The sequence below is a fragment of the Felis catus genome, chromosome F2, assembly GCF_018350175.1.
Source record: "Felis catus isolate Fca126 chromosome F2, F.catus_Fca126_mat1.0, whole genome shotgun sequence".
Lineage (NCBI taxonomy): Eukaryota > Metazoa > Chordata > Mammalia > Carnivora > Felidae > Felis > Felis catus.
Genome location: NC_058385.1, coordinates 76,982,677 through 76,991,666, shown reverse-complemented (window position 1 = coordinate 76,991,666; position 8,990 = coordinate 76,982,677). Strand labels below are relative to the sequence as shown.

The 8,990-nt window shown below is 42.9% G+C and overlaps 1 long non-coding RNA gene across 2 annotated transcripts; it reads left to right on the top strand.

The window, feature by feature from the left end:
* Nucleotides 1-3,564: 3,564 nt before the first annotated feature.
* On the top strand, nt 3,565-8,434 carry LOC109496249. 2 transcript variants are annotated; one of them, XR_002152251.3, is made up of 4 exons: nt 3,565-4,003; nt 5,187-5,342; nt 5,428-5,579; nt 8,362-8,434. It is a non-coding gene; the product is annotated as an uncharacterized LOC109496249 (long non-coding RNA). The 2 variants fall into 2 exon arrangements; XR_006592683.1 differs by lacking the exon at nt 8,362-8,434 and having other exon boundaries at nt 5,428-6,530.
* Nucleotides 8,435-8,990: the final 556 nt, after the last annotated feature.

Genomic DNA, 8,990 nt, shown 5'->3' with positions numbered 1-8,990 from the left:
GAAGCATCATTGCATCCACTTTACTGAGGGACAGTAAAGTGCATCCTACAGGCAGAACGTCATTTTCCATTAAAAAAATGGCCATAATGGGGCACCTGGGTGGTTCAGTTGGTTAAACATCTGCCTCTTGATCTCTGCTCAGGTCTTGATCTCAGGGTTGTGAGTTCAAGCTCCACATCGGACTTCGGACTCAACGTTGGGTGTGGAGCCTACTTAAAAAAAAAGTCCCTAACAATGCTAGAATCCCTACATGTGGACAGAGTCAATATGTCTGTGCTTTGTTGCATGTTAGGAGGCATACACAAACACTTATATGTATCCAAATATCTGTCCACACTTTGTTTGAAACTTAGACAGTCTCATCTCATCTGAGTAGGACCACTTTTGTATGTTGTGCTTAATATAAATTATTATTATAATTTAAAACCAAACATATGTATCTTTGGAAGGACAAAATAAAAGCTCTCTTTAAAAGAAAAAAAAAACCTAAGAGGAAAAAAAAACAGTTGTTACGATATTAAAAATGTCCCAAACCTAAATGCAGGATCCAGTCTTTGCAAGGCAGTGAGGTGAGAGTCATTATTATCCCAACTTCATAGATAATGGAAACAGAGGCTCTCAGAGGTCAAGCAAAATGCCAAGATCCAGACATCAAGAAACAGTGACTCCAGAACTCGGATCCTTGTCTCCTGACAGCACACTCTTTATTCTCTTTCTTACCTTAGCACATCACCCGGACCATACTAGATATCTGAAGGACACCCGTTAAATACATGCATAAAGAAATCATGTATGCTCTCATAAAATTTGGAACAGATCAAAGACATTTTGCTTAGCTTAATGTATCTAAAATACATACTTACTAAAGATCATGGAAACGTCTGTTTTCCTCTCCTTCATCTATCAACACACATTTTGGCTGGTTTGATATAAATCTTTCCTGTCTGAAGATCCAGGCAACCTTTCCACACATGCGCCACTGTTGGCAAGACTTGATGTTTGTCCTTGAACCCCATGCTGGGTTTTAATTTGAGGACGATGGGCTCCAGAATTATTCTCTTTCTCTGGGCAGAATCCATTTCCTATAAAAGCAGATAAGTGAGCATTTTGCTTCACAAGAATAGACATGGAAGGAGGTCCTAGGAGAAACCTATATTACTCTACTCATTAAATTTTTCAGGCCATTTAGGATACTTGCGGAGGTTTGGGGCTGCAGGACATTTTCTCTGTCACATTTTGTTTTTCAGTTCAGTTCTACACAGAACGAAAGTTGATTGAATGCACACATTGTGTACACCGTGTTATCGTAGACTCGGGTTGGGATGGAAAAGTAAATAAGATATGGTCACTGTCAACCAGGGACTCACCGTCTGGGCAGAAGCAGGGAAGGTTCCGAGAGATGCTCAGGAGACACGTGACAAGACAGGTAAGTGAGAAGAGTTTGCAACCTGTAAACTCTGGTGGAAGAACAGAGGAGCCCTCAGTCATTCTGTGGCCTGGAAGCAGGGCAGTTAGGTTAGTCATTGAAGCGAGTATACTGGCCAGTGACAGAGGTAAGAAAGACATTACAGGGGCAGAGGAGAGTTAGCAAGGCCGTGAAGTCAACAAATGCAGGGACAATGAGAGACACTGAGAGATGCCATGTAATTGTGGCATCAGTGTGCACAGGGAACATACTGGATGAATTGGAGGGCCAGGTCAGGGTCATTCAAGAGCCATGAATGTCCTGCTAGTGTGCGCTCCGTTAACTCCTTACCACATCTACAGGGACTTGCACACGGTCCATACTTACAAATGTGTTAAATATACAACGAAATGCTAGCACTTAGGGATACAAAGACGAGTAAGATATGTTTTAGATTATTACCATTCTCAACGCCTGGTAAAGGAGATGAGTTTTAGAGGCAGAGATGTGGCCCAGGAAAGAAACTAATGCTCTGAATGATTTTGCAAGCCACACTAAGAGATTTTGACATTCAGGCGACAAGAGCCTATTTAAATGTCTCTTTTCTTATCAAATAGAGGAGGTGGTCTTAAATATGGAAGATTCAATTAAGTCTGGCAAATGTGTCTTTCATTGATTGTCTCCTGAATGAGGGGGACTTGGTTGTAGCCAAAGAAAGAACAGCATAATGGGATTGGGAAACTGCCTTATGGTTAATTGATGTTTCAACAAGGGGAAGCAGATGAATATTTGAAGAACACCAGGATGTGAGCTTCTACATGAGGCAGAGCTCTTGTTGGTTCCCTGCATGTGCCCAATTTACACTCTCAAATGCTTATCCTGCCATTTTTAGAAAAGGCGGCTTAAAGAGATACTTCCTCATCTGTTTGACTCTAGCTTCTCTACAATTAGACATGAAATGTGCTCTGTACTACTCTCCGCCTATCCCTACCTTCCAGAATCTATCAAAGGAACTGCATGGATGGTTGAGATAATAATGTGGTGTCTTGGGGCGCCTGGGTTGCTCAGTCGATTAAGCGTCCGACTTCAGCTCAGGTCATGATCTCACGGTCCGTGAGTTCCAGCCCTGCGTCGGGCTCTGTGCTGACCGCTCGGAGCCTGGAGCCTGCTTCCGATTCTGTGTCTCCCTCTCTCTCTGACCCTCCCCCGTTCATGCTCTGTCTCTCTCTGTCTCAAAAATAAATAAACATTAAAAAAAATAAATAAATAACGCGGTGTCTTATAATGTGCCCAAAAGTTCTAGAACTGTGTTTGGCCCCACGAAGCACCAGCTGTGTGAATGAGGGAAGGCCACTTCATACCCTGGTTTCTTCATAGCTACAACTGAAATGTAAATTTTATGTGAATTTATTGAACTCATTTTGTAAAGTATAAAATATGAGTTCTTTTTAAAAAATGGTTTCAATGCTTATTTATTTTTGAGAGAGACACAGAGAGAGAGAGCAAGAGCACGAGTGGGGGAGGGGCAGAGAGAGAAGGAGACACAGAATCCAAAGCAGGCTCCAGGCTCCGAGCTGTCAGCATGTAGGGCTCGAACTCACGAACAGCGAGATCATGACCTGAGCCGATGTCTGATGCTCAACCGACTGAGCCACGCTGCCGCCCCTAAAATATGACTTCTTGAGCAGAGTTTACAAATTCCAAGTGGATTGGATATTCCATACAGATATATGTGCTTTTGGAGTAGATAAAGGTCTGAGATCAAATGATACATATTGTGTGTATTTAACTGAGTACAGTTTTGGGTCTGGTTTCTGTCTCCGTGCAGGCTTTAAAGCCTTTGATAGATTCTCAAAGCATTCCTAACCTAAAGAAAACTAAGCCTCCCTGCTGCAAAATGGTAAGAGATGTAGGGGATTGAGGGGGGTTCTATTAGGATCATTTACTTTGGTTTAAAAGAGGAAAATCTGGGTCATTCAAAGTAGCCTTTGGAATTCCTTGATTTCTTGGTCGGTTTTCCCTACTTGCTCTGTACTCAGACGTCATGGACAGAAAATTGTTCAGGGGAGTAGTTACTTAGGAAGGCGGGATCGAATTTGGATAACTCCATAGATTATGAGTCATGTTGCCAACGAGGGAACCACAGAGCACTTCAGTGCCTCCTTCTCTTTTATTCATTTCTATCCTTGTTGTATTCACCGGCAGTCACGATATCTTAGATTCTTTGTAATCTTTTCAGAGCAGCGTCTTAACTATTACTCCAAGAGCTTCGGGGGCTAATCATCTTATAAAGCTGAACTCGGCAATCCAGCAAAAACAGCTAGTTGGACTGTTTATTTATGTCCCTCAAATGAGCTGATTATGAATTCCTTGGATGAGTCGCTAAGTTGCAGTGACTCTCAGGTTTTCCCATCTGTGAGATAAAGTGGACGAAATTCCTGTTTTGATCAGTTCTTGAGCAGCAAATCAGCTTCTGCCATACTTCTACGCCTGCCGCCTGAGCTCATTCGGTGTTCTCTTTGTTGCTGTCCATTATGTTTTCTCAGGCTGCGCTACAGATCTGTTTTCTCCACCTATTGAACCCCCCGTCCTCAAAACGTAAGTCAAATGCTTCCCATATTTTTCCATTCACAACACTTTGTTCTTTTGCTGAATTCTACTTAGCATGTAAATGTTACCTCGTTAGCACAGTCTGTTACATGGCAAGAACTCAATATATCGTTATGTACATCTGCACCTTAATGTTGAAAGGAAATCAGCCTAGATATGCCTCTATTCCAAGATGCAGAAACAGACCCAAAGCGCTTCGTGATTCACGTTTGTTCGTAAAAGAGCAAAGCCCAGAACCTGTGTCTCCTAAAATTAGCAAGCCATATCAGGAGACAGGTGTACCGTGACCTAGCCACCAATCGTAGAGAAGAAAGTGCAGAATTGCATTAGTGAACTTGATGTTTGGAAAGCTAACCCAGCTGTGTGTAGCAATGCCTCTATCAGGTGGACCAACCTGGGGGTAAGGTCCCAGCACATATGGAGGTGGGGGGGGGAGAAGCTTAGAGGCCCAAATCCAGCAAGATAACAAAGAATTGTTCAGGGAAGAAGACAGCTCCAAAAGCCAGGTCAACAAGGGAAGAAAGAAAAGACAGAAATGGAAAGCATTAGCAGAGAAAAACATGGATGACGGTTCGGGTCCCAGACCCTCCCTTAGGTGCTGGGTGATCATGAGCGCTTTGCTTTATGTCTTTAAGCCTCCGTTGTCATGTCTGTAAGACAGAGATAGACATATATATGTCAGCATGTGACTTTCAGAATTACTATAATAAATGTAATTCCAAAGCCCAAAGTCTCACGCAAAGGATGTGATCAACCAATGGCTATCGTCATCTTATTATTTTTCAGTAACCCTTGAAATAATGGATTCAATGGGTAGTGCCACTAACATTTAGCTCCATTTAGTACCAGACGGTGGGGTTGAATTGCTGGTGGTTTCTCATCCAGGTTAAACTTCCCTCATGAGCTGGAATAAACCTGGGCGGCATACAGGTGCCTGGGTTAGTCCATCAGTAGACACAATCGTCAGGGTGGAGGCACCGGGACGGCCAGAGAGACGCATCGAGTCCTGTTCCGGTCTAGGCCTTGTTCGGCTATATCGCACAAACTATGTTGTGAGGTCTTGATCTCCATGGTAACCTTCCCCCTCCCCACACACAAACACACCAACATCTGGGATTCTTATTTTAGGCAAGAGCTATTTTTTCTCTCTCTTTTTCATTCACTTCTCCAGAGTGAGAAACTTCTGCAATGCATGATAAGCCGCATCTACCTAATATTATCGACAGACTTTTTCTGCCAGGAAAAGAAATGCCCAATGAAAGCAAATCAATGGGCCATGGAAGCAGGTCTTCCCAGCAGTGACCTAATCTGCCTGTTTCAAAAGAAGGTAAGGAAACTGTAATTCAGCAGCAGACCAGGATTACTGGAAGCGATCCTTTTTTATGCAGTGTTGTCTCATGTTCTTTTCACAGAGGTTACAATGACATGAACCGTGAGACGGGAGAGAGAGCCCGCTAAGCTTGAATCCCCGTCTGTATGCTTACCTGCTAGGTCACATCTCTGAGCTCCAATGTCCTCATCTGTGAAACCGTAAGAGCGATAGTCACCTGACCTGGCGCTTCAGGTTTGCTGATTGTTTTTAACGTATCATACGTGGAATTTTTTGTACACTTTACAACGCTATGCAAATATAAGTTCGCATGATTCTTCTTTCACTTTTGGCGGGACTCTAAAGTTAAAGCTGGACTCTTTTTCCCGTCCTCAGTGGAGAGAAGTACTAGGTAGGGAAGCATGTATTTATCCAGCACACTGGGGGCAAGGATTTTATGGTGGAGTGACCTTGGCCGGCATTTGGTAAAATTGCTGCGTAGACATATTTTTGCCTTGGTTCGGAGCTTGTAAGAACAGACCCCTGAGACAAAGATTAGAATGTCAAGAGTTCACTTGGGAAATGACCCTAGGAAACACCTGTAGGGGGGTGGGGAAGTGAGTCAAGGAAGGAAAGGAGCCAAGGAATGGTGGGTTAACAAGGGAGCTGTTACCAAGGTTGGCAAGCTGAGCTTAATCCCGAGGGGGAGTATGAAGCCAGTGTAGGACACACACCTCAGAGCTGGTCCATCCCCAGCACAGTGAAGCCCGGGAACTGAACCACTCATTCCATTCAGCTGATCGGTTAAGCGTTTCTCACTGGGAGGTATTAATGCCAACAGCACTTTCTACCCACCTCTCCTCTCCCTTGGCCAGAGAAAGGCTCTGCAGCAGGGAATGACCATGGAGGGCCAGGGGCCATCGTGGTGCCGGCAGTTGGATGTTTAGCCACCGTTACAAAAATATTAAGGGATTAGAGGCAGGGCACCGATGGCATCAATCTCAATGATGCATCAGGAAGTTTGGGTAAAGCATCTTAATCTCTGTGCCTCAGATGGCGTTTTGTCTTATTCAGTGATTATAAACAATATGATCTACGATTTGATGTTATTAACATTGGTGGTAGGAGAGAGCAAAGACTGAAGAGGCTATTGTGTGGTGAAGCACCTGGGTGGCTCACTGTGTTAAGCATCTGACTCCTGATTTCTGCTCAGGTCACGATGTCACGGTTTGTGGGTTCGAGCCCTGCATCAGGCTCCGTGCCGACAGTGCACAGCTACTTGGGATTCTCTCCCTGCCTCTCTGCCTCTCCCCTGCTTGTACTTGCTCTCTCTCAAAAATAAATAAATACACTAAAAAACACCCCCAAGATTTAGATTGCTATCGTATGGGTCATTTGATATCTGCCTCTCTACCTAGATCTCTATGCGCATATACATATGTATATGTTTATTTATTTAATATATAAGCTGTTGTCTGTTGTGGCTAAGGATCAGGCGTTCTGGTGAGAGAAACAAAAATAGAAAACATGTAAAAGAAGCACTAGATTTTCATTCCAGAGCTTTCCTTGTCATCAACCGATATGTAATCGCAGACAATTCACCTTTCCTCGATTGCAAAATTAGAGTTTTGAGCCGAAGCAGGGACAAAAGCTACATTTCAAGGCATGTACCATCTTCAGGAATGAGGGGTGGCTGGCCAAGATCACTTGGCTGAGAATTATGAGACTGTGTTCAGGTTCATGGTAGATGAGCCCATCCTTGTCTACTTATGTCTACAAGGAGCCCGGTCGCGAATGATTGCTACAGGCGCTGTAAACTCCTTTTACCCCATTCTGTCCTAGCTTTGTTTCATAATCATCAACCTAAAGAAGTTTCCACTGAAAACAGTGTGGAGGTTCCTCAAGAAATTAAAAATAGAACTGCCCTATGACCCAGAAATAGCACTAATAAGAATTTACCCAAGGGATACAGGAGTGCTGATTCATAGGGGCACATGTACCCCAATGTTTATAGCAGCGCTTTCGACAATAGCCAAATTATGGAAAGAGCCCAAATGTCCATCAAATGATGAATGGAGAAAGAAGATGTGGTTTATATATACAATGGGATACTACTTGGCTATGAGAAAGAAGGAAATCATGTCATTTGCAGCAAGGGGGATGGAACTGGAAGGTATTATGCTGAGCGAAATTAGTCAGTCAGAGGACAGATGCCATATGTTTTTACTCATTTGTGGATCTTGAAAAACTTAACAGAAGACCATGGGGGAAGGGAAGGGGGAAAGAACAGTTACAGAGAGGGAGGGAGGCAAACCACAAGAGACTCTTTAATACAGAGAACAAACTGAGGGTGGATGGGGGTTGGGGGAGAGGGGAAGGTGGGTGATGGGCCTGGAGGAGAGCACCTGTTGGGATGAGCACTGGGTGTTGTATGGAAGCCAATTTGACAATAAATTATATCGAAAAAATAAATAAGTTTCCACTAATAGGAGACATAAACAGATTTTTAAGTCTCAAATAAAAAAAAAATGTATCAATAACACTCACCAAACCTCCTTGTAACTCACTCTCCTCCCCTAAAAGTTCAGAAGACCCATCTGAACTGATAATGCTCAGGGTCACTAATATGGGCGGAAAACATCACTGTTGTACAGTCATAAACAAGGATAGGTTAATACTAATTTCCTTCATGACGAGTAAATAAGCTGTTATCACATGTGGGGACAAAGGCCAGAATTTAACAAGAATATAGACATGACATAATGAAACGGAGGTAATAAATCTCCAGGGAACATGGTCCAATATCTTGACTAGTCATTGAATTATTCCACTTCGTTATAATTTTAAACAGACTTTCACATATATTTTTGTAAATGGTTCCAAAATAAACACTGAGATAAATAATGCAAGCCCAGGGATGGAGCTGTGATGTTCCCTTTATTCAATATTATATGCCCATCATCTAGAAAAATTTCAGACACAGTGTTCACCTTCAATAAATACCTGTGGAATTAACGTCTTGTTTTCCCTATTCTAGACAAGATGATGTATCTTGCTCAGCACCTACAGTTTGTATACAGAAGAGTCATTGCTTTAACACGGGTTTCAAGGTACGTCCAAGACACTGTACCTATATGCAATCACAGCTAATGTTCAGGCCCTTCTAAAATCACATCGCTATTTTTTGTTGTTTAGTTCCTCGATTAGATTGTAAGCTCTTATCTTCGTCTCTTACAGCTGAGGCCTCAGAACCTAGCTCAAGTGTCTTAGATGTAGCAGCTGATCAGAACCTACTTGTTGTAAGAATTTCCGTTGTAATGGTAAAATAACCTGGGAAAAACATTAAGGGACTAAATCAAAGTCATTTAGGGAATGAATGGCAGAGGCTTGTCTAGAATCCATTTCTTTCTCCTAAGTCCTGATAGAACTAACAAAGAAGAAAATTTTATAGCAATTAACTGCTAAACATTAGGTCGACATGCCCAAGGTTCAAGTTCTGTCTCATGTGGACATTAAGAGAAGAATAGGTCTATGACCATGCCACCCTGAACGCTCCCTATCGCCTCTGATCTCAGAAGAAAGAATAGTCCCCAAAATTCACCAGCTGCAAATTAGTTGGGAGTGGGGGGGACCTTAAAACAAAGTGCCCAGGCAGTTACCAGAAGT